Below are 26,666 nucleotides of genomic sequence, written 5' to 3'. Positions count from 1 at the left end.
TTTCTTTCCCTGTGTTAACCCCACTGAAGGTGGAATCAAGCACGGGATTTGGAATCAACTGCACTTGTGACTCCCACCACATTCGAGCATCATGAGTTTCCCTTACCTGCTAAGTCATCTGTTTGGTGGGGGCAGAAGTATCGGGCAGAAGTGATCCCAGATCAGACCCATTTCCATAGGACGCTGGGTTACTGTCACCAGCACTACAGTTCTGATGAAGCAGGGACACAGATACTTGCCTTTCACCTAGGAAGTTGCAGCAAGGGTCAAATGCAATAAACACTCCATTTAAAGTCAAATTTCTAAGGGGTTTTTTTTTGGACAAAAAGCTGGATAAGGAAACATTGTTAAAAGTAGAATGAAATGTTTTCTATTGAAACAATCTCTGATGAAGGTTCAAAGATTAGAACCAACAACACAGTATAGGACCAAGAAAAAAACTTTGATGTGGGCAGACTTGGCTTCGAGTCATGACTACACCACTGCGCAGCTGTCGGATCTGGGACAAGTCAGCTGACCTCTCTGAGCCTGTTCACTGACCAGCAGAATCGGACAACAGCACCTGCCTCACAAGAGAGTTACAGGGACTAAATAATATGTTAAGTTTCTTACATTAAGGCTAACATAGTGCATAAGACTAAAAGTGGCTCCTTTATTTATTATTAGTTGATTCACTTTATCTACTACACATATTCTCTTGATAACCAGTACCTAACTAAATATATGACCTCTTCCTCTTTTCTATACAAAAAAAGGCTTATTCAGTAACAAAATTCCCTTTAGCTTTATTTTCTTGGTACTAATGAGACTTTTGTGATACCTCTATAAAACTTAAATGTCCACAAAAGTGTAGATATTATTTTTTATTATTTCCACTTTTTTCTTAAAATTTCAAAATATTTTAGTCAGTTACTATAGAAGGTATTGTTGTGTGTTTCCCAGATTCCCTTTCAGGCCCGAAGGACTTATTCCCCCAGCTGCGGGCAAGGAAAGCTTTCAGCTGTCAGCCTTCTCCGGGAATTGTCCTCAGCTGGAGAGAGCCTCCGGAGGTGGACTGTATCTGATGATTGACTGCCATGGACTTACACAGGCCAGGCTCCCTCACCCGGCTCGGAACACCGCTGAAAGTGCCCCTAACTTCAGAGCTCTCTCAGAGGTCGGCTGAGGCCTTTGGCAAGACTGTTACCGGAGCTCAACTTCTCCTTCTGCCCATATCTGCTCTCGTCCTATCTGTAGGTGTTGACACAGAAAACTTTCTAATAAACTTCTTCCAGAGTCTGTTTCCTAGGGAACCTGATGTACAACAGTCAGAAAAAAACCCATCTTTTCACTTTAAAGTGTGCTTTAAAGGTCACTAAGGTCAGGCTTCCTGTACCATCATAATGGAAATAGCGGTTATTGTTCTTAATAGCTGGTGTGCCTGCTTTCTCTACAACTACAAATGGATTGTTTTGATGAAGGAAGATGAGAGAAAAAATAAAAACAGATGATTAGGCCTGCCTACTTGATCAGGGAAATGAATGGTTAATCAAACTAAGCAGTTATTTTGACATTGCAGAGACAACAGCTCAGATATGGCATATGAAGTAGCCTGTCTTTTGGGTCCTTGGCAATTGTTCAACTCACACTTCTCTATAAAACTGCTTTCCCTCCTAACAACTATATTCCACTAAGTATGAATGCTAAAACATTGGTTTTTGTTTCTATTTAAAATAAAATTATACAGTATCTTCATTGTCAATAAAAAGGGAATGAGAAAATGCTTGAAAAATATTTATTTCTATTGCCCAAAAGTCTTCCTCTCACCTTTTCAACTGTGTTGGTTGTTAAAAGTGAAGGTGCTTTGTCAAATGCATTTAAAACTATCTTCTGGCCGAATCTACACTGATTTAATAATATCTCTGGCAATTCAATAACATTTCCTGAAAACTGCAGTAATTACATCCACACCTATAGGTCAATATCACGTTGCCCAAAGGGCGTAAGTTGAAGGAATAATTCACAACTTACTGAACACTTAACTAAAATCAGTGGTTTATTCCTTTGTATAGTGGTGACAATAAAATATTTAATATGTTATTTAATTTAGGACCTCTGTAAAGTGGCATGATATCTACTATATTTTTCAATTGTATAATAAAACTTTTAAAAGAAACTATTTTTCTCGTATCAATCCAAAGTTCCCAGATGAGGCTTTGCTATTATTTTCTCTAATCCACTCTGGTTCCCCTCACTCAATTTTATTACCTGATGTCTGCAGACATGAACTTGTGTGCCCTTTTTTACTCATCACCTCTCTGCTGTAAGTCTCTTGAGTATGAATTAGTCCAGTGTTGACCTTGAACAAAGACCTGACTGCCAACTCATTCTTTCATACAATAAACTTTTTTGTCATCATGTCTGAAAAAAAAAATTACAGTGTCATGATCAAGAGCGTGGGCTTGGATCTGAGGTTCCCAGGTTCAAATCCCAGCTGGGCCTCTTGTTAACTGTGTGACTTAGGCAAGTCACTTTAAAACCATTTATGCTTCATTTTATTTTTTCATCTGTATAGTGGAGATTTTAATCATTCCTATCTCACTGGGTTGTGACGATTCAATTAGTTGACATACATAAAGCATTTAGGACAGTGCCTGCACATGGTATTTTTTTAAAAACTGTATTTATTTTTAGAGAGGGGAAGGGAGAGAGAAAGAGGGAGAAAAACATCACATGTGGTTGGCTCTCATGCGCCCCCTACTGGGGAAGCTGGCTCACAACCTAGGCATGTGCCCTGACTGGGAATCTAACCAGTTACCCTTTCGTTCATAGGCTGGCTGGCACTCAATTCACTGAGCCACACCAGCCAGGGCTGTACATGATATGTTTGTGTTTGCTATAATTAGTTTGCCACTCTATTTTCATTGTCCTTGAGCTCTTCTTATAAAATCTTTGGAGAATGCTAGCCTATTATGGTATCCTCTCACATTGCTACCTGACCCATCCTCTTGATTAACTTCTCTCTTCTTTAAAAATGTCAGTTTTCCATATTAATCTACTTTCCCTTGTGGCTGCCACCTCCTCCATATCCACCACAGCATACACTCCATTGTCCCATTATTTCTGAATCATTATCTGTCCCCAAACATATCCACCTACTGTAGCCTATGATAAAATGTAAAATGTGATTTACTCACATTAGTAGTAGATTTCCATTCATAATCTGAAAGGCTCACAAAATGCAGGACTGCTGCTGTTGTGCAGTCTTGTACTGGCTTTTTTAAAAAATTGATTTGAGACAGAGAGAGTGAGAGAGACATCAATTTGTTGTTTCACTTATTTATGCATTCATTGGTTGCTTCTCATATGTGCCCTCACTGGGGATCGAATCCACAACCTTATGACACTAACCAATTGAGCTACCCTGCCCAGGTTGCACTGTCTTTTTTTTAAAGAGTTATACAGGGTGGGACAAAGGTAAGTTTACCGTTGTGAGTATGCAAAACAGTTTATTCTTGCATTATTATTTATTATCATATTATTTTCCATGCAAACAAATGTAGACCTACTTTTGCCCCACCCTATATATATAAAAGCACTGCCTTGGTTAAATTTGGCAGAGAGGTGCCACAGTTTGTGTGCTCAAAGGAAACGGTAAGACAACTAGAAGGTAGGATGTAAAGCTGCAAATTAAATATGCACCTGAATTTTGAAGAGCCCACTGTTTTTTTCTGGCAATCAGGTAGGGTCTCTGTCAACAAAGTGCCTTTATTTCAACTTCATTTAATATTATCATTGACAATAACAGCTCAGGTTTAAAGGGCTCCAGAGATTCTTTCAGGCTGTGCGAGGTAGAAAGGACTGGGTCTTGCTCTACACTAACTCCTGAAGACTGGCCGTGCAAGGCAGGCTGTAGTGAAGCCTAGCGGGAGTCAATAAACTGAGGAGATAAGACTCGGAAAATACCCAACCCACAAAAAGGTTCCATAAGAATGTGACATTTTTATAGTCACATTTTAAACCACAACAGCACTTGAATGGTACACATTATAGTATTTCAATTTAGTCATTTATCTAAAAATGAGTTTTGTCTTGGCTCATAAATAAACAGTGACATTCTAGCAATTTAAAAAGCTCAGCTTCACCTTTTGCTGAAAAGCTTATTTTACAATTACAGAAACACATGCCCTTTTGTGCCATGTTGCTTAATCTCTGATTTATGGCTGCTGTCTTTGTGCTAACCTCTTTCTGTACACTACGCTAAGTTTGTACAATCTCAGCTATTTCATTCATATTTCTAATCTTAATGAGTTATTTTAACCCTACTGGCCGTGTCGCTACCAAATAGGTTAGGGAGAAGTTATTCACCCTTTCAGTTCACCAAATGGCAGTCAGTATCTTAGTGTGTTCTCAGAGTCTGAAATCACTAATGCACTTCCCTAAAGCCTGGCTAGCTTCTCCAGAAAGCCTTTCTCTCTGTCCCCTGCTCTTCCCATTGCTTGCTCTGGTGGGCCTGAGAGAGCAAAGCCTTCACAGGCAATGGCTGCCTGCTCTTCCTACTTTCTACACTTCACTTTCAGCAGGCTCCCTCAGCCAGTAAGCTAGGAAGAACAACCTTCCTAGCCAAAAATGGCACAGCAGAATGGTTTCTCCTCCAGTTCCATGTTGTCTACCTTTCAAGGGTAACACCTGGATGTTTGCAGTCACTCCCCGCTTTTCCCACAGTCTATAGCTCTAGGTCTTGTCACATACTTCAGGGAACACTGGAGATGTCTTTTATGGCAATGCACTTAATGTTAAGTGTAAACCCTACAAAGAAGAAACCTACTAAGAAGGGTTTCTGGTGGCTAACTGGGTTCAACTTAACACAAACAAACAAACAAACAAACAAACAAAGCCTAAAAGCCATTTCTGCACAAAGGCCTCGCTTGAAAGCTGCACTAGAGAGAAGCCTGCATTGAACTGCCTGCCTCTGCATTAGATGCCTACCTACACTGTGTTTCTGCCATCTGAACCAGCCCTTACAAAGGAATTCCTGGAATCCTACACAGTTGCACCCAATTGGAACAGCTCTATTCTGACCGATCAGGGTTGTGGCTTTTGGACCAATCAAAATGTGAGGATTTGGAGTCCTCATTTGCATGAAGACAAACCAATCAGGGACCAAGGATGGGAACTTCTGTCCATTTAAGCCAGTTCCTTTCTGGCTGTGAGAACACACTTCCCCTTTCCGCTGAAGACTGTGTTTCCCTGGCTAGAGCAGAAACTTGGAAGACATCTCGCAGGAGCAAAGCAGAACAGACTGGCACAGAATAGAGAAGACAAAAGCACAGTGGAGTATACCGGCACAGCACAAAGCAGACTGGAAAGGAGCAGAGAGAGTCCTGGCCCCACGGTTGCCTGACTCTAGGGCCACCTGACAGCTGGAGTGTTTTCACAGCCCTGCTGTATCACAACTGAGATATTCCATAGCTGTGCTGTTTCACAACTGAGCAGCTTTGCACTGAATAAAATTTCCTTCTTCGCAGACTAAATGGGGGATTCCTGTTGGCGTTGAATTGGCGCCAACGAACCATTGGTTGACAGAAGGAAATGTGTGTATTGCTCAAGGTCCAAGATGATGAGACAAGTATAGTTTCTTACGTCTCCCTTCTCCTATATTTGAATATTATAGAATTGGCAGGTGTGCTTCAAGGTTTTTGCTTTAGGGTTGTTGCTAATGACTTGTTTTCATTATAGATGGATTTTCTTCCCTGATTTTCATTATTCTGTAGTTGTTTGGAAGGTGGGAGAAATGAATGTTTACTCCAACATTTAAAAATATAAGTCTATATAAAAACTTCCATAAAAACACAGAGAGAGGCTGATGATACAATACTAAATGAAAATAATGCAGGCTATAAAACAGTATATCCAAGGTGATACATAATGATGATATCAAATCCCTGAAGGGGATAATACACCAAAATGTTAAATCATTGTCTCAGAGTTGAGTGATTTCAAATTTTTCTATTGATACTTCTTTGTAGTTTCCAGGTGTAGTTTTGTTTTTGGGGAACAAGTATTATATTACATGCAGCAGGCAATGTTTATAAAACCACACTCATCTGGCAGCACAGCCTGTTTAGGACTCTGCTATGCATGCACTTATATCTGTACACTTATTCATTCAATAAATATTTGCTCAATTTCTGTTATGAGCCAGGCATTATACTAAGTGTGTAGAATATAGCAGTGAATAAAGAAAAGTCATCCACACATCAGCTTACATGCAGGTGGGGAAGACAGACAAAAAATAAGCAAATAAACACAGGATATGCTAAGCAGGGGTAAGAGCTATGACAGAAAAAATGACATGAGGTAGAGGTATGGAGAATGATAGGGGCCTGAGAGGAGACACTAAATGTTTTGAGTCTGAATCCATTAAAAAAAGCATGGAAGCCAAAGAAGCTACAAAAGCAGAAGAGCCTGACTAGGTCAACACTACAAGGGCTTATTCACTCATTGTTCATTATTGATCGGGCAGTCATGGAAACAACAAATGTATATACTCACACATATTTTTACTTCTGGGCAATTCTCCTTAAGAACACAATACTTTCACCTTGAAATATATAGGGACTAATTATATCTTCTAAGCATTTGGAAAATAGTGTGTTTTAAGGGTTCTTTCTGTTAAGATGTCTGACCAAACAGCTAAAAAAAATGAATAGTAAAAGGGGCTGCTTAGTGAACATTTTCAAAACCAATGAACTTGAGGAATTACCATCAAATGGGAATGAACTAAATACCATATTTTAATAAACTGTGTGCATTAAGTGAATGTTTACCAGTAACATTTATTCTCTTTGCTTTTTCAGGAATTGTGTGGGAAAACCAAATCTCCTTAGGTTGCACCCTAACAAAGTTCCGTAAAGTAAATTTTAGTATACACAATTGTCATTTTTAATATAAAACAAAGCAACAGTTCTCCTGTTATAACACACCTACAACTATAATGGAAGCCGATCAAAAACACGAGCTGCAGCACACACAGTACCTGCTCCCCTTCCACTATTGCTAAGGAACGAAGCTGTCCACGGAGGTGAGCCCATGTTTCCCTGAGTGTTGCTACATCCCACTGTACTATAGCAGCATGTGCTTTCCTTTTTCAGTCTAGTCATTAACACACTCCAACAGTGAAGGTACTTCCATTTTAAAGGTTAAGTCATTTGCCCCAGGTTCTACAGCTGGTAAATGGCTGAGTAAGAATTGGAACCAAGCACTGGGATTCCAGAGTCCACACTTTTCACCATTACTCTCTACTGACTAAGCTTCCAGTCAAAGCCTCATCTCACCCAGATAGTTGCTCCTCTAGTTCTAATAAACTTGTTGCACTTAAGTTATTTAAGATTTGTAAGTTAAATAAAGCAAGTCCTACAGAAAATTGTAAAAAACACATGCTGGGCTTTCTAGTCTCCCTTTCCTCCTTCCTTCTGTCCATCCATCCATTCATCTATCCATTCATCCAATACCTCTAAAATTCACTATAATAAATTCTCACTTGATTTCTACTGTCTCTATTTTAGTATAGAACTCTTAAATTCTCACTTGTTTTGCTAAACTGCTGTCCTGACTGAACTCCATGTAACAATTCTCTTGCCCTATCTTCATTTTTCTGCTACATTTCCTTTCCAAAACACAGTTTGATTTTTTTCCACCTTTAAAGGTGATAATACATGTAAATAAATTAGCGCCTTGCCTGGTCTATAATAAGTGCTTTGTAAAAACTATTATTTTTGCTATAACTATGTGCCAGACATGAAGCTAAGCACTGGGGATGATGCAGTCATGGATGAGACACGGCCCCTGGCACTGCGGAGCCTGAAGTCTATTGGAGACAGACAAAAGTAAACAGTCTATCACCACACAGTTGTGTGACACCTCACCCTGACTCAAGTGGAGACAGAGATCAAGAGGAATGAGGTGCCAGGGCAAGAAGGCTGGGAACAAGATAATTCCCAGGACACTGATCCACTGGAAATCATAGGGAGCTTCCAGTCATGTGTTAAGTCTGGAGAAAGGTAGGGGATAGGTCATCGGACTGAGGAGGCTGAATGGGTGGGCAGGACCAAAATCACAAGGGCTTGTACGTCACACTAAGGATTTTGGATGTTATATATAGGCAATGAAAATCCATTGAAAATTTACTAGCACAGTCATTGATGCAATCAATTTTAGATAAACTTGGTAACAGTGGGGGGAATTGATTAAAAATGGGTGGAGTTAGGTTAAGAGGTTGCTGCACCAAGCCAGGGAAAAATATGACAACCTGAATAAAGATACTAAATATGGGACTGGACAGGAAACAATATTGTTTAAAGTAACTCAGTAAATAAGGTGACTTGTTGAGTGTTTGAATGTTGGGAGATAACAGGGAGTGGGATTTAGGAGAAGGGAGTGTTCGAGATAATATCCTTGAAAATCAGGGTCATTCACTAAATTAAGAAATTGGGACAGAACCAAGATTTTGAGGCAGAGATGATAAATTTATTTTCTGTGGTGTAGATTTTGTGAGAGCTGATGAAACATTAAAATGCAGATAAAGAGGCTCTCTAGCCCAGGGCTAGAGATTAAAAATTTGGAAGTCACCAAGATGGGTGATAGCCTAAGCCTTAGGAATGGATGATACAAGAATCTATGCAGTGTTATGAATTAATATCACTCATTGAAAAAGATTTATAAGCTCCCTTTTTCTGTAGTGGGTAATGGATCAAGATTTGACTCCAGGCATCCTTTTAACATTATCTCCCAAGACACCACACCATACATCTTATTGTTAAGTCATATCAAAATACAATTTTCCAAGTCTGTCAGAACCCAATGCCCTCCCCTAAATTTTCTGCCCGGTAAAAACCCACTTGGCCTTTAAGTCTAAACCAAATATCACTTTCCCTGGAAAGCCCTTGATAATCTGACCATCTTCCTCTCAATTTCAGGTGAAGTTCATGGCTCCCTCCTCCTCCCTGCTATCCCACTGGATTCGTGCCTATACTATTGACATATGATTTTTTCCCTCCACTAGATAGAAACATTTTCCCTCCTAGAAGGAAAAGACTGCATCTACACAGGAAAAGGTTTATAAAATGATTGCATAAAGTAATGTGTCCTCTATCTGCAAACACCATCAATTACTCTAAAGAACCTATGATGACTTCTGTTTGGCAAGCAGCCACAGAAAGTTCTTAGGTATATAATATGACATTTTCAGTATGATCTACTAAGAATTTTTTCTATTTCCATGTCATTGGAACTCCGTGATGACACAGCTGATGTGGTAAAAACAGTGTAATCATTTAGAATAATGATTACTAGTGAAAATGCCTCAAGGCCAAAAATGGGAAGAAATGAAATCTAAACAGAAGTAGAGGGCCAGAAGGAAGCAATAGGGGGCTTCACCAGGACCAACAGGGAGATCACTATGGCACTTTGGTGTAATAGCTCCTCCAGAAAGGACAATTCAAAGGTAGGTAGATAAATAGATAGATAATTGAGCAAGTTTATATTTAAGTGCCCAACATATGAACATATGAAAGGCATAGTCTTCACAATAAAAAATGTCAGGAGCCACACCTGGGTTGACTTTAAAGAAAATACTAAAGCCCTGGCTGGTGTGGCTCAGTGGATTGAGTGACCACCTGGGAACCACAGGGTCACCAGTTCGATTCCCAGTCAGGGCACATGTCTGAGTTGCAGGCCAGGTCCCCAGTAGGGGACGTGTGAGAGGCAACCACACATTGATGTTTCTCTCCCTCCCTTTCTCTAAAAATAAATTTAAAAAAATATTTTTTAAAAAGAACGCTAAAGAGTAAAAAGAGATTCAAATGTTCAAATGACAGTCATTCCTTCTAGAAGCATCAGCTTTTCTGGCAACAGGATATTTGTTTTTGCCTACTTAGCTCCTTGAATGAAAGAGACAATCTATAAATCCTTATTTTGGACTGACATCAAAAGGCCTTTCAAATTGCTATTCCTCCTTTGACTCTACAATTGTAAAAAGAAGACGCATTGAAGTTAAAAATACTTATACAATTTTTCCAAGACATTGAAAGATACATTGATATGTCTAAAATTTCAATAAGTATGACCAAATGAAAAGAAGTTGTTGTATTTCTTTTCAAACTGACCACTACTTCTTCAGGAATTCATTAGTCTTCATTCTTGATGGTTTCATGAGTGTGCTATAAGTGACGGATGAGATGACTCTAAGTGTTACAGAGTGACCTATTTTGTGTTTCTAAAGAATGAGAACTTTAAGACAGAAATTAGAAAAATGCAGAAAACCTACCATACAAGCATCACAGTGCTAATATCCTGCTTTAATTATAAATAAACAGGTCTACCCTCCAGAGCCTACAAGAAATTCAGTCTTAAGGATCATCTGCTTTGAAACTTCCAAGAATGTATAAATGTGCAAATGTTTAGCCCTCACCCTTATAGTAAGTAAATGAAGATGCTGAATTGTGCATGATTCAACCTAATTATTACTTAGTGATCATGAACGGGGTTGGTAACATTAGGCACACCCAATTATACCAGTAGGTTATGTTTTAATTCACTGAATACTTTGTTGTTGTAAGCTTCTTTCACACACGTGTTATGACTATGTGCCCTGTGCAAAGACACAAGGTCGAAAATCTTGAATTCACTTTTTAGTTTTGCCGCTGAAGCACTGTGACTGTAGCCCTTGACTATCTATTTTACTTCTTCCATTTTAACATTTGCAAGATAATAGATTTCTTCTCACCTTGTTAAATTTTTTAAATGCAACAATTAATATGGCAAACTTAATACTTTGTAAAAAACTGATGATAATAAACACTTAACTTTGTTGAATACTTATTATGAGCCAATCATTGTAATAAATTCTACCTAAATCCTGTCATTCTTACCATGACCTTTGACAGATAACCACTTATGCCAGGTGGTTATAACCCTACAGGAGAGGCATTCAAATGTAGTTTGTGGGTAGTTTAATAAAGATACATTTACAAAGGTATAGGCAAACTTTGGAGAAACAATAAGAGATGATATAGTGAGCTTGTAAGACTAAAAGGAAGAGTTATTCAGTGTGAAGTGTGTGGAGGAGGGCACAGGTAACAGAATTCATAAAGCAGTCTTAGGGCGCTGGCTGCATGGCAGGAGCTGTGGCCTAGGAAGTAGGGAACCCAGGGCATCATCAGCTCAGAGCCTCTTCCTGCACCTCCTGCTAATGCTTCCCATCAGCCAAACCCAACCAGAAGCCAAAGAACAAAGGATCCTACTGTTCAGTCCAAACATCTCAACACACAGAGCAGGTGGAGAAAGGAAGAGAGTGGATCTGACATCCACTGTTCCCATTTTATCCCAAACATCCAAAACTCATATAAATGAGGTAACCACTAAATACTTGTTAGTGAAAAAAAGAGGCAAATTAAAATATCAAAAGGTTTGGGTAAGCTTCACTGGGTCGCAAATATAGAAAGAGGCTTAGCCAGGCCCTGCTCTGAGGTTCAAGTCCATATTCATAACGAGTATGGTATTCTGCCCATTCCTCATTATCTTTACACTACCTCATTTATAAACATGCTGTTGGGTGTCCTGGGAGACAATGAGAATGATAGGAAATAATTAGCCTCCCCCAAGCAGCTTATAATCTTTCCAGCAGTTTTGTTATCTTATATTTCTGTCTCATTACTGTCAAATCTCCAATTCCCTTCTAGCATCAAAGTTCTATAAAAGCAGGTCTTAGGCCTCTTACAATTCCATCTAGCGGGTGAGCAGTGAAACCTTCCATCACATGGCATTTGCTCACCTGTTGGCAATACCTTGCCTCAGAGGGATGTTGTGAATATAAATAACACAGGTAACATGACGATATCTTTTGAAGAAACAAGCCAAGCCCTTAACCTCTATTTATTCAATGGAATAAGCCTTGGGTCTTACATTACGAATAGATTTCCTTGCAAGACCTGTTGGAGGATTCATTTATTCAACCAACCAATATGGATCATACAGTACACACCTGGAGCTATGCTAGGTAAGATTGAGAAAACGATTCTTACCAAAATCAACACCTGGCTTTCTACAGGAAGGAGTCAATAATTATCTAGAGGAAAGTTAAAAGTGTGCTAATTACTGAGAGAGGTCCTGGGCATCTATCTTGGAGTGCGGTCATGATCCTGCCCCTCAGTAGCACCCTCCCCTATTTCTCCCCAGATTGCTCTGAGCTTGACCACAGGGTAAAATCCTGTAATAAGCACAAGCTATCCCAACCACAATGTTGTTCCTCAAGATGATCAAGTACGCTGCTATTTTCCATCCCTCAGGAAGGGCCTCTGCTTTGAAATGCCAGCCCCATGTACAAGGGCCAGCCCCAAATAGATCAAATAGGAATTTATCCCTGCAGGTTTTTTCTCAGTTCTGTTTTTGAGCTTGGAGAGGCCACTCTTTCATGCCTGATCCTGACTGAAATAGCACATAGAAATCTTTCATCTTTTTCAGGGACAAGGCAAGCAAGCTGGCACAGCTACTCCCTTTCACGCTGTGCAAGCATTAGCTTTGCATTTTTAAAAACTATTGTACAATGTGTCATGCGGTGAGGTTTGCCAAAGGGAGGGAAAGGAAAAAAGAATAGCAGAGCAGATTTCCTAAATGCAAGTTTAAAAGATTTTGGAAAACCATCAACCTGGATCAAATTTCTATACTAATTTGACAGTTTCCCACTAATGGCAAGAATGTACAATAAAACCATGAGTTAGCCTCATTACAATTATATTCTAAAGAATAACCTATTTTCTTAATAATTCTAACACATGGAAAAATTCGCTTCATTGAAAACTTCATAATGCTTATTTCATCCAAGAGCGCCAGGTAAAAATCACTATTTTAACTATCTCCCAAATGTTTACTTAGGTACCCACACCTGTGCTTTCTGTTGCCAACAAAAGCTCTGCATGTGCAAAAGTCTTGCTGCATGAGATGCATTTACATACATGATGTAACAAAACAGAAAAGAAACGATCATGGACATTACTGGGAGAAACTCACATCCCTCTCCTCACCAAATCAATCTGTAACTTGCTAAGAGCTCTGCTATTTCCTAGCAACGAGTAAACATTGGGCTATATCCAGTGCCCAAGATTTGTAACCATGTTAATGTGCGAGTACTCAACTTAATTAAAGATTAGACTTTTAAATTGTATTTTTAGTGCACAACAGTACTGCTAAATTATGATGATCAGCGGCTAAGTGTGCCTATGTCTGCAGAACTCAGGGAATGAAAATGAATCATTTATTTCCATCTTGATATGATTGCTCTTCTCTGAGGCACTATTCTCCAAGTTCACAGGCCTTGGAGTTCATTGGAATTCTATGGTTAAAACACAGCTTGGAGACCTCATTTATGAAAATTCCTTTAAACCTTTCACCACTTTGACAAATCCAGTCCAAGTTCACTGAGCCAATTCAAAAGTAGCTCTCAGCCTTTTTATAGGTTTTCAATTACACCAACACAGCACACCAGAGCCGTCATGTTGGAAGAAGTATATTACAGTTACAGAGAGGCGCAAGTTCTTTTCTAAGAGACTCAAAAATAAAAGCAGCACTCACAAAACTGGAGCCAAGAGATGCAAAGCTTTGTCTCTCTTGTACCGTCCTTGACTTACTAAAGAAGAGACCTACGAACTACGTCTGCATGGCTAGTGTTTAGTTACCGCCTCTGTGATGTATGCTATGATTTTTCTAGCTTTTTAGACTTTGCAAAGATATTGGCAAGCTACCTTTCCCTGAACCTATTCCAAATAGTTTTTGGAGGAATTGTTCAAAACATTTCCTAGACTTCATTCATCATCCTCCTGCATAGTGTGTGACTGCAGGGTTTTCTTCTCCCTTCATGCAGTCTGAGAAACACAAACCCAAGCAGGTCAATGAGCTTTTCAGGTTGAAACTGGCCATCAATGGTGAAATGGAGGTTAGGCTTAATTCCATTTTCTATTTCAATGTGCTCTTTAAGTGGTCCTGAGACAAGAATCCCTTCTAAATATGTTTATATGACTGAACAGATCAGATGCTCATATTTTCTTCCATTTTCAAATTTTGAATCCATTTGAATATGTGGTTAGCATGGTTTTATGGGAGTACCAATCTCTGAGACTTGGTTGTATGAAGTATTTTAAATGACACTTATCATTAGGGGTAAAACAGACAAGCAAGCATGTGCACATTAGTTGGTTGGAAGTACTTGCAAAATTTAAACACTGTATATGCAAAGGCAAATTGACAGGATGTAAATCTCCTCCTATTCCCAGGGAGCGGGTGGGCAGTGGTGATCTAAAACCACTGGGAATGGAGAGAAAATTCATCATGATGATTCCAGCAGCTCCCTAGTGCAGGCTACTCCTTCCTTCTACATTTAACATTCTAGGTGTCAGCTGGCCTTTTAAGTAATCTCAGTAGAAGGCTTGTTCAGGAGATGCATTTTGTTTTGGCATTTGGTCTATCTTCTTTTATTGTCATCCTGTTAAATAAGACCATTATGATTTAACCTAATAGATTGCAGATAAATTTCTCTAGTATTCAATATTAGAAGAGGTGAAACCTAAAGCTAAACAATACCCACAGAGGCTCAGAACAATTCTAGGCCAGGACATTCCTTTTGAAGGCAGAGGCCCCCTTTTCCATTCAGTCTGACTCAAGTGCAGTTCTGTGGCAGATGGACAGCATCAGGGATTGGAAGGTGGGTGCCAGGGCTGGCCAGGTGAGCCTACACATGCCAATCTCTTTAGAAGCTGGGGTTAGTAGTGAATCCTCCCTCATTTATCAATGCATTTCTCCAATTCTCTAAATTCCAAAAGAGGGCCTAACTGAACACTGAACTCTTCAATGACCATAGAAAGATGACTTTTGCATTCCCTACCCTTAAGATCCAGGTTCAAGAGCACAGACAGCCATATACAACACCTCCTGCATAGACAAGAGTGGAAGTGCAAGCTAAGAACTTAGGAGACAAATACCAAGGTCCCCAAGTTCACCTCTGGGGCTCCCAGGTCCTCCTTGGAGCCCAAGCCTGCCATCCACCACTATGGGAGCCACCAGCCTAAAGTGGTTACTGAACATCACAAGTGTGGCTAGTCTGAGTTAAGAATAAAGTCTAGCCCAAATTTCAAAGAGTTTGAAAAAAGAATGCAAAGAAGATGGTAAATGATATTTCATATGGATTACATGGGAAAATGCTATTTTTGGGGTATATTGGGTTAGGTAAAATACATTATTACAATTTCACCCATTTTCTTTTACTTTTCTTTAGGTGCCTACTAGAAAATTTGAAATAATCTATAATGGCCATGAAAGTGGCTCGCTTTCATGGACACTATTATTGCTATCAGCCAGTTCTAGTCTAAGCAGTCACAAGACAACACTTCCAGAGGACACCTGGGAGGCTGCCTCGGGACCGGTGGGTGAGTGGGGAGAAGCGACAAGAATGGGACAAGAGACAACGCCTAAGGGAGCCTAGCATGAGCTGCAAGGAGAGAACAGCGGTTGGCAATGTGCTTGCTCCCTGGAGAATGCTTTCCTGCTGGATTCATTTGCAGCAGAAACACCCCAACATAAAGGCCCGAAAGAACACTGACCATAATCACATCACAAATAACTTGGAAGCAGCCTGAGGGTTACAGCAAGCCGTGCTCTGCCTGAGGCCAGACTACCTACGTAGTTTGTCCTGTCTTAACCCCACCTGCGGCCAGTCATTTGGTCACTCTGCCTTCTCATCTGCAAATGCGGGGACTAAGATGAACTGCTCTGCTGGTGTGTCCCCCTTACTCTGTCAGCTAAGTTTCTGGAACCCTGAAGAGCTCTGAATACTCCGAGGAAGGGAGGAAAGGGAGAGAGAAGTAGACAGTTTGTCACTAGAACATTGAAGCTGCAAAAGAACAGAAGCCCACACAGAAAAAACCCTTTATATTTCCTTTTTCATAAAACTTATCACACTTTATTTGAATTATTTTTTAGCTCCCGTGCTAAATATAAGCTAGACAGAAGTGCCACAAGCTCAGGAACCACAGCCGTGTGCTCACCACTGTGACCACAGATCCGAGTATGGAGCCCAGACACAGCAGGTCCCAAATACATGTCTCTGGACAGGTTCCAGTAGAGGCTTTGCAGTCAGTTTTGTTCCTGAGAATCTATTTGTTGAGTTAAGTTCCCAGATGTGTAGATGAGGAATGGTCAAGCTCTAGTGCTGGACTGCTCTGATGACGTTATCTGCATGTGAAGAGTTGTGGCAGGTGAGGGAGGACAGTGAGCTGGAAACCTTCCAGGAGGCTCCTTTGGCAGAAGCAGGCCCATGCTGACTTCAAACAAGGACGCTGATGGCTGAGGGAAGTCTGGACTGATGTAGGCTCAGAATTTCACTGGCACAGGTCTCATACCCACGGCACAAAGAACGAGCACGGAGGCAGCGTGAAGTGGCAGTGATGCAGATCTGGGTCCTGTGTTTGATTCCACTCTCACCGCTGGGCAGCTGGGATACTGGGTTCCTTCTCTGAACCACATTCTCCACAGCTTAAAACAGGGCTCATAATGTATGTCTTAGAGGGTTGGTTAGCTATAATGCACTTTTCATAAAGACTGGCACATGGTAAACACTCAATAAATGGTTACATGTGATATATGGTGAACACTCAAAATGGCTATATTTCTTCTGGATTGTAGTTTTGTTTTTTTGAATCCTCACCAGAGGACATTTTTTTTTCATTGGGTTTAGAGTCAGGGGAAGGGAGGGAGGGAAGGAGAGACAGAGATAGACGTACAGATAGAAGTAGATAGAGAGAGAAAGAGAGAGAGTCACACACATCGATCAGCTGTCTTCTCAGCATGAGCCCTGACTGGGGAATCGAACCCATGACCAGGTATGTGCCCTGATGGGGAATCTAACCTGCCACCTTTTGGTCTATGGGACAGTGCTCCAACGTACTGAACCATACCAGCCAGGGCTGTTGTATTGTATTAACAGTTTTTTTAAAAAGTTTCTAACCTGGAGTCTATGGAGCCCAGGAAATCCACAAATGGGCTTCTACAAATCCTGGAAATACCCTGAACACATACAACATGGTGTGTATGTGCATGTGCATGTACATGAGTGTGTGCAGGTGTGTGTGCAGGTGCATGTGCATGCATATATACACTCTTTTTTCCTCTAAGGAAAGAATCCAGAGCCTTCATCAGAACCTCAAAAGACTCTCAGACTGAAACCAGTTAAACAGCACTGAGCTCCTGTGCCTTCCAAAGTATTTAGCTCACTTTGTGCATCTACAGAGTAACTTTCTGCATCATCCTCAGAACTAAACCTTTCCTGTGACTATTCAAGAGGCCCACATTTTATACACTGCAGTACAACCTCTGTAAAAGGCCTGTATTATCTTGCAACAACAAAACCAAAGGAACAAAGGAATATGACTGGAATTTCTAAAGTAGAAATTCACCTTAATTTCAATGATAGTACTGCAGTTCTTACCTCTTAAAATACATCTTTTTCATAGTCTTTTCACATAGTCGATGGCCAACGGAGGTAGCTGGAATGTTTTATTCTTAGGAGGTAGTCACTTCATTTTAGAACGACAAAAAGGAAATCATAATGGATGAATTGGAAGAGCCCAGTCAAAGACTGGTTCTACTCCTCAACAACCCAGACAAGTGTCCAGAGGCTTGACAATCTCTGGCAAGGGGAAGCTTGGTGGCAAGCCAGCTACTTCAACTTTTTAAATCCATAGTCTCCTCATATGGAGAAAAAGAATGATATGAGAATTCCTCTTTCTTGTGAGAATTAAATAAGAAAACAATTGTAAGGCATCTGGTGAGCACCAAACACAGAGTAAGCACTTCATAAATATTATTAAATATCTTCCTTAAGGTAGGGAGAAAAATTATTCCTCATCTGATTTCTGAGCCACAGATTCTAGTCCTGAGATTGACTTTGGGCCACTAGCACTTTTCAGTTTCTTCCCTAAGGTATCTCTTAGAGATCATGAAGGAAAGGAGCACACAGCAGTTGGGAACGCTGTCAAAAGTGCCTGAGAAGCAGCTTCAAAGAGAACCGATCACCGTGTCCAACACTGAGATGCAAGTATGAGAATCAAGTTAAAAGAAACAGAATAAACCTAAAAAACACCTTAAAATATAAAGATTAATGACTCAGTACATGTTTTCATTCATTCATTTAAGAATTATTGAGCATATACGATGTGAAAGGCAAAGGCACACACAAAGAAGAGAGAACAGAGCAGCGGGAGAGCCAGGCAAGTACAGCCACCACTGTGCCCGAGGGTAGAGCCTGATGCAGGGGCTGGGCAGGATGGCGCGTTCTGCACAGGCTTCTTGAAAGATAACATGGGCTGAGTTTGGAAGGAGGAATAGATGTTCGCTGGGCCAAAAAATGAGAAACAGTCCTGGCTGGGTGGCTCTGGTGGTTGGAATGACATCCTGTACACCAAAAGGTTGTAGGTTCGATTTCTGGTCAGAGCACTTGCCTAGGTTGCATATTCAGTCCATGGTGGGTCAGGGCACATATGGGAGGCAATCAATCAATATTTCTCCCACACCAACTATATATATACATCCTCCTCCATCCCTCTTCCTCGCTCTCTAAAATCTATACACATATCCTTGGGTGAGGATTTATAACTAAATAAATGTGTAAATAAGTGAATTAATTAATTAATTAATTAATTAAAAAATTAGAAACAATATTCCACAGAGACCATAACACATGCAAAAGCATGAAAATGCAACAGTGAGTGGAGTGTTTGGGCATCCTGATGATCTAATATAGGTTGGCAGAGCACGGAGATTATACGGGCAGCTAGAAGAAGTCCTTGCTGAACAACACCCTCACTCATCGCCATCAGCTGAGTCCACAGAAGGAGACAGGGCACGCACCATGGGGATCCTCGGAATTCGTGGTCAGCAGCCTGGGCATCCCTTCCCACTGCCCTCCCCTCCACCAGCCCAGGGTTTTGAGGTTTTGAATGATTCTCTCTATCTATGAGGTTCCCTCTATTGAGTCCTACCTATGAGGTTTCGAATGGAACATTTATTACCACACAGTTACAATTTTTTTCTTGTGATGAGAACTTTTAAGATCTACTTTCTTAGCAACTTTCAAATATGTGGCACAGTACTATTAGCTACAGTCGCCACGCTGTACCTCGAATCCCTATGACTTATTTATTCCTAACTGGAAGTGTGTGCCTTTTGACCACGGATGAAGATTCAAGGTCACCTACCTGTTCTTTGAAAAGAACACTCAGGCAGTGGTGAGGAGGATGGCTTGGAAGTGGAATGTCTGGAGGCAGCATTTACAAATGACTTGTAAAGAGGGAGACAGGGAAGGTCTGAACTAAAGGAGAAAAAGAGTAAGGCTGTGAGGTGCAGCAGAAGGCCCCAATCAATCTGCAGATTGATTAGTGGAGGAGGAAAGGGAGGAGGTGAGATGAGGCTCATTCCCAGGTTTATCGCCTGGTGGCTTAGTGAGAGGATGCTGCATCCTCCAGGGAAAACAGATGGAATAGTAGATATCTGCTGTTTCTGCTTGCACAGCAGCCACTCTCTCTTTTCAATATTCCCTTTTCAAAAACCACCCCTTCCCTGCACACAGGTCATTTGGTTTAAGAGGGTTGTTGACCACACTTCCATGTACCTCCCCCCATCTCCTCACACAGACCGCCCTCCCATTCCCAAAGGCTCCAAACTTCTGGCCATGAGAACTGGCTCAGGCATGGGTGCAGGATCAGAGTGGACTGATTAAAGTTAATCCTGAATTATTTCCTTTTTCTGCAGGGTTTAAGTCTGAAGCTGCTGACGACCATTTTACCACTGAAGTGGAAAACCAGAAGTGGATCCTTCCCGAACTTTTCCAATACAGGAGTCAGGATGTGGCCCTTCCTACCTGAGCAAGTATGGCCTGGGTTTCTGTGACTTGTTGCCAAGAGTTCTGACATATACAACAAGTAAAGAAAATTGTATTTCAAAAAAGGAAAAAAGCCTACTTTTGTGAGTGGTGGATTATAAAAACATATATTACTGTGGTAATAGTTCCTTAAAACATTTAAATCTATCCAAGGCATTTAGGGACTTTGTAGCAAATTCTAAAGTAAATAATGACAAGCCAAGACAGATTGCCTTAGAAAATGTCAGTGCACCAAGAATGGCACATTAACTCATTCAGTTAATATTTATTATCTTCAGGGTTCTTAGACTTGTTCAACAGAAATTATAAAACTCCATGCTCGGGTTTGAGCTGGTCCATCCAAGGTCCTTCCATAAAGAGCAGCTGTGGATGCTGCTCAGACTAATTGTATGTGTTAGCGAGGCCAGGTGTTTCTGTCTGGCCCAACAGCTGTACTTGATGTTAAGGACCACTTGAATTTCAGACTGGCCATCTATAAAACAAGGCTGGTGAAGCAGCACCTCAACTCAGTCCTTAGGTGAAAAAGCAGAACATGTTTTGAATTTCTCTCCCCTTTGGTAAAATATCTACTGACCTTTGTGGAGAAGCCTGGAGGACACATTGTGCTGGGCCTTCTTTTCTTTGTTTACTCTCCCTCCATGAGACAAACTTAACACTACCATGGGTCTAACCTTTATTAATGCAACTATACCTCTATATAAATATGCTTAAATTGTTGCCTCCTGCCCTATCTGCTTCCCAGCAGCTAAGCCAAAATAAATCTTCAGGTGTCCATCTCTGGTGGGCATTTGTTGGCTCTGCCATTGTGTGTGCAAACACAGTGCTCCTGTGTCCTTTGAGGAAGCACCTACCTGCTCTCCGTGGTGTGCTGTCTTGGTGGTGCTGTCAATCAACGCTTCTGGCTCAGCAGTGTGCGTGCCACTCAAATTATGCCAAAAGTGTTCAAACTAGCCAAAAGTGTTCTATTTCCTGGTATTCTAAAGCCAAGGGCAGAACACTCTAAGGGCAGACCTCCAGCTGTGCCTCAGGAAAAGGAACATCAGTTCCAAATCCCCAGACACCCAGAGTAGTTCCGTTTCCATACTGAGAATGGTTCTCCTGACTTCCTTTGACTCTTAGGATATCCTCCACGTACCATTTTACTTCTGTTGCTTTATGACTACAGGAATTTAACTGTACAATCCACTGTGACTTAAACACTAAGCAATAGCCAACATTCATAGTATACTCTGCAGCTTATAAAGTACTTTCATATTCAATTTGTCTCTTTTAATCAACCTTTCTGGAGCTGATTTTTTCTCCTACCCCCAAATAAATCACTTACTGATTTCTCCATTTCTTACAACAGCACAATCATTCTTTCAGTCCTGTAAGCTTTTTTAAATCTCAGAATAATTTTGACTCCAGGCTTTCACTAACCCCCTATAATCAGTCACCTAATCCTAAACATGGGATCTCCCATCCCTCCCACTCTCTCTGCCTCCAGCTTTGCCGGAGCCTTCCTCACCTTAACAATGGTCTGCTGACTCTGCCACCAGTCTACTGTCTCTGGACCAATGGTACAATGGTACCACTAGCAGAAGGATGTGGAAAAAACTTTATTATCAGTGTGCTACTCCTCTTTTACCCATTATTCACAGAACAAAGATACAGGACAATGAGGTATAGGTCAACTCCCTAACCTCAATTCTGGGCTATCCGCAAGCAGGCTCCGCCTACCTCTCCTATCTCACAGCACACTGTTCCTCAGCAGAAAACATTTGCTAGAAAAAGTGCTCTCAAACATGTAGTAGATAGAAAAAAAAGGCTACGATTTTTTTTCGGCTCCCTCTCATCATAAGTGGGGTCTTTGAATGCCCCTTGAATCTTAGATAAGCTTATAATTTGATTTGGTGAATGGGAGAGTAGCAAATGCAGTAGAAACAGAGGCTTAAAAATCACATTTGAATTGGGGTTTGCTCTGTGGCTGCTCTTGGAACACTGCTTGATGGCCGTGTAAAGAAGCTGAGGCTAGGAGGCTAGAGAATGGGAGGCACGTGTCCCAGTCACCTGTTAACCTGACCGACACCCAGAAACCACCAGGCACAAGCAAGTCCATTCTAGATCATCCTGCCACCAAGTGACCCCACCAGCTGACTGACTGAAGATGCCTGAGGAAATCTAACCAAGACCAGCAGAAGAACCACCCAGCTGAAGCCAGCCCGTGTTGCTGACCACAGAATAGAGCCTGTAGTAGTTATTTTAAGCAACAACTTTTGGGGTGATTTGTTATGCAGCAAAGGATAACTGATAAAACATCTAAGCTGATTTGGTCACTTTTTCCTAGGAATTCCTTTCAGTTACTATTTAGTGTCCTGGGCACACAATCGCAACATATCTTCTTTCATGTTTTGTACCATTATTTAATTTTTAATGCATGCCATTTCCCCCTCATAGGTTTCTTGGGAGGAGACTGCACTTTGTTTTTATATCTCACCTATGCACAAAGTACGTTCACAATGACTACATAAGGATCGATTCATATTTTTCCAGGGCCCAGTCGTCAATAACATTCATCATTTCAATGCATATTTTGATCACTAATTTTAAAAGCTTAAAAAAAGCTTTAAAAAAGCTTAAAAGTTGTTTTATGGTTTGCAAGATGCAAACCATAAAACATAAATCAAATTATCTAACCTATAAACTGCAAAGTCATGCACACCATATATCATATTAGGAATCATTTTGTTGATTCATTTTCAGACAATTACTTTTTGCAAGGGAACCTGCATACCAATAAGAAGGGGGCACAAAGAAACAACTATATAAAGGTAACAGTTTTCACAGAAGCAACTGTTTGATTTTCACCAGGATATTATTTTTCTCCCAAGACACACATTTCTCCTATGTGGTTTGCAACCCTAACCTGACAAACTGCCAAAAACAAGGCTTCTATTCCTAGAATGTCACTGACTCTCCCCTTGCTGTTCAATTAGATTTTGCATTTAATAGAGAAATTCCCTTGTGTTTTTTATAATGGTGCACCTGCTCCTTGGGAGATTTCCTCCTTTGACAAGAAATGCTTTAAATCTAGCAAGAAAAAAAAAACAGCTCCAGGCTTTCTCTGATACCATCAAAGATATTTGTTTGTATTAGATGTTTGTGTGGGTTTCCCTCCTCTTAAGAGCAGTAAAGTACTACTATGATTCCTTCCAAAACAACAGCACACACAAAGTTTCTTGGCCTCTGTTCTGCATTTCCACTGTACACCTGCACCAGAACAACTGCCTGGAATTAGCTAAGCGGCAACATGGTAGACAGAGAAACTCATTTGCATTACTCACCACCTTTTGGGTGTCAGCACATGGTAAATGTCAAAACAAATGCATCATCATTTCAAAACTACTGTCTTGTAACCTCTCATCATGAAATGCTTGCTATGGAGAAAATAAAGTTGATATTCAAAATTGTTTCCTTTTTAATATTTTATTTCTGAGATATACAAATATTCTTAAGAGAAGCGCCATTTTTTTCTTTCCGATTCTAAACTTGAGAACTCTAACATGTTTGGTTTAGAGTAATCTTTGGTTAATATGGCATTCCAGAGAGACTTCTGTGAATGGTACCAAAATGTCACATCTTTTTCAAATAGTTTGAAGGAGGATACCTTTAAGGTGTTTCCCTGCACTCTAGCCATGCTGCATGTAATTTAAGACTGAGATGCATCAGAAATACCCAATAGACCTTCACTCCCAGATGTGAACACATTAGCATACTGCTTTCCTACACCTTGTTCTCTTTGACTTTTAAAATTTCAGTATTTACAAATGAAATACAGATTTCAACCCATTCCCAACTGGGATGTCTGCTTCACAATGAGAGAAATAGGTTTCTGCCTTCCTGCATATTCGGCAAGGAAAGTGGTGCTTGGAAATTACTATTTAGAGTGACACCTTGGAGAATTGACAGACTCTGCACACATGTAATCCTCATAAACCTCCCTAGACAGCCCTTATTTCATTTTGCAAACTGCACCCTGGCCGGGCTCCACAGCACGTGGTGTGTGGTGAGACTGTCCTGCAGTGGTTCTCCCTTCCTCCGGGCTCTTTGATGGACACTTGTCAGTAACAGCCAGGAGGAGTGGGGCCCAGCTAACCAGCAACTGAAAAATGGACACGACAGTAAGCTCCTTCAATTAACTTTCCCAAAGAAAGCACTGTCCCACAGGAAAAAGCGTTTCCCCCTCTCCTAGCGGTCCATTGAAAATGAGCAACAATGCTGTTGCCTTTTTGTTTCCTAAAGACTTTCTTCTCTGCAAGCAGTAGCGTGTTCCTCAAAGAATGCTAGTATTTCCTGTGGAAACTGTATGGCTGCCAGTAATGGCTCATAATTTTCCCTCTTTTCTTTTCATAAAAATGAAATAAATAAAACATGTCATTTGACAATAGCCAAAGTGGCGGTTCATCTCACTTACCACCTGCTGATGAAAGTCACCACAAGGAAGGGCCAAGAGAGAAATGCGCCCCGCTGAAATTGACACGGACCTGCCTCGGACGCAGGACAGCGGCGGAGAAAGGCGGTGGGAGCCCTGGCTGGACGGGGCAGACAGGACCCGCGGTGCTGAAGGGCGAGGGGCTACCGGTGGGCGGCAGCAACAACCCCAGGTGTGTCCTCTACGGCGTCTATTATTATTGTAGGTTCCGTTGTTATTACTATTACTTCACCCTTCGTTATCTCAGCTCTCGGGAGCCACGGCACTGCCCATCCCTGCCTCCTACATGGTCCGAGGTGGCAGCAAAAATAATGAGCACGGGAAACGGGCAAATTAAAAGAACAACCTTTTGGAAACCAAGGTGGGGTTATTTCCCCCTTCCCCTGAGTAAAGCAGCCGCCACCGCCGTCACTATAGAGACCTTCCCCCAAACCCTTTCTGCAGAGTCTCCGCTGCTACCCAAGCAGCCCGGAATCGCGGCACAAAGGGGGCCTGTGGGTTGGGGGAGCAAGGGCGACACCCGCCGGAGTCGCCCGCTGCAAACTTGGAGAGGCTCGGCCTCCCACCGCCGCCCCAGCCTCCCTGCAGCGCCCGCCCTGGACCTGGACTCACCCGGGGCGCCCCGCGCGCCGGCGGATCCCGAGCGCGGACAGACTGACGGACGGCTGCAGCGGGAGCAGGAACAGCCGCAGCTGGAGCAGGCGGGCGTTGGGGGCGCTGCCGCGGCCCCGCTACGTCACAATGCGGCCGGCCGCCGGCGCCGCTCCCCTGTCCCCCCGAAAGGCGAGTGCCGGAGGGGACAGCCCCGGGGCTGCCGGGCTGGAGCCGGCTTGGAGGGACGCTGAGCGCACCGCCCGGGACGGGGGCGCGGCCGCCACTGCACAAGCTGCTGGAACCGCGGCGCCCTCCGGCTGCCTAGCGCCCGGCGCCGCCCCCCGGCCAGCGAGCCCCGCTCCGCCTGACTGACAGCGCCCCTCCCGCCCTCCGCGTGGCGCCCCCGGCCCGGCCCACGCCCCTCCCTCGCCCCTGCCTTACCGCGACCGCAGCCAGCCCGCCCGTGACTGTCCACGAACCTGCTCTTTCTTCACCTACCTCCCGTTTATCGCTGCCGCCTTTGCTTTTCATCTGGGTCTCCCCTTCCATCCTACTTCCCCCCTCTCCGCTCCCCTCGCTCTCCGGCTCCCACTCTCTCCACTTCGCAGCCTCTCCCCCCTGGAAATGAAATCTCCCCTCACCGCGATCCGTGCGCCAACAGCTGCCACCTCATTCGTCCTCAGATCATTCCAGGTTCCAGCCGAAACTGGGCAAAGAGACTGGGAACGAGGGGAAACTGAGCATGGGCATGGTCCTGGGAAACTGCTGTACTTCGAAGCTTCTGGCAGAGTATTTTGCGTTGGCATGGAGTCTTCAGTCCCCAATCCTGCCCCCCGCCACCCCCGCCACCAGCCGCTCTCCCACCCTCGAGGACTTCGCTAGGGAGTGAATGGCAAGGGGCTTGTGCTCGGATGGTTTTGTGCTCAAGTGTGGGCGGTGGATGGAGAAGCCTTTGGTCTGAAATAATGGCTTTTTAATTCAACAACGCTTAAAACACCACTTTATTAACTTTACTTTTGGCGTCTTTCTTAATTAGGGCGGGGAGAGTCGGGGGGCGGGGCGCTGGATGAGGCGATGCCAAGCCAGCAGTGATGACTGTCTCTTTCCTTACTTATTTCCGAAATGAGTTTACGGAGAGTGGAAGCATTTATGGTAATATTGGCTCACGACCATCTCGATTTTGCCCGTTGGAAAGCTTTAAATTGTTTTTAAGAAATCTCTTTCCCAGGAGAGATGACTCGGGGAAGTACACTCAGAAAAGCCATTGAGGGCGACATCGTTGCTCCAGGATGTGGATGCTTGCCTCACGTTGCCCCAGAGAAAAGTGTGAGGAAGCCAGTTCTGGTCCTTCTGTTCAGAGGCATCCTCCTTCCCTTGCCAGTTTCAGAGGAGAAAAGTGGCGCGGTGACTCTGGGAAACTCAACACTATCTGGGTTGGTAAAGATGGGATGTCTATTGTGTATGAGCCTGTCATTGAAAACATGTTACCAACAAAAAAGGAAGGACCTGGTTGTGTAAAGTCTGTGGAGTTCCCCGGATGAGTAGACTCATATTGCACGCAGTGCCTGTGGAGTCCAATGGCTGCTCTGTCGGTATTTCAGGAAAGAGGCCCTTGTACTAGGGAGGGCACGGGGAGGG

The 26,666-nt window shown here is 42.3% G+C and overlaps 1 protein-coding gene across 4 annotated transcripts in view; it reads right to left on the bottom strand.

Annotated features, from left to right (window-relative positions):
• Positions 1–25,982, bottom strand: part of LOC114505034 (synuclein alpha interacting protein) — a 143,948-nt gene extending 117,966 nt beyond the window's left edge. For 2 of the 4 annotated variants that reach the window (XM_028522904.2, XM_028522913.2), the window contains exon 1: positions 25,047–25,156. The gene's annotated coding sequence lies outside the window, so the exon portion shown is untranslated. Of the gene's footprint in view, positions 1–24,416; positions 24,543–25,046; positions 25,157–25,669 lie in introns of those variants that run through there. The other 2 variants (XM_036020692.1, XM_036020693.1) reach the window with 2 other exon arrangements.
• Between the last annotated feature and the right edge of the window lie 684 nt (positions 25,983–26,666).

The sequence above is a fragment of the Phyllostomus discolor genome, chromosome 3, assembly GCF_004126475.2.
Source record: "Phyllostomus discolor isolate MPI-MPIP mPhyDis1 chromosome 3, mPhyDis1.pri.v3, whole genome shotgun sequence".
Lineage (NCBI taxonomy): Eukaryota > Metazoa > Chordata > Mammalia > Chiroptera > Phyllostomidae > Phyllostomus > Phyllostomus discolor.
This window is presented reverse-complemented; position numbering and strand designations above follow the sequence as displayed.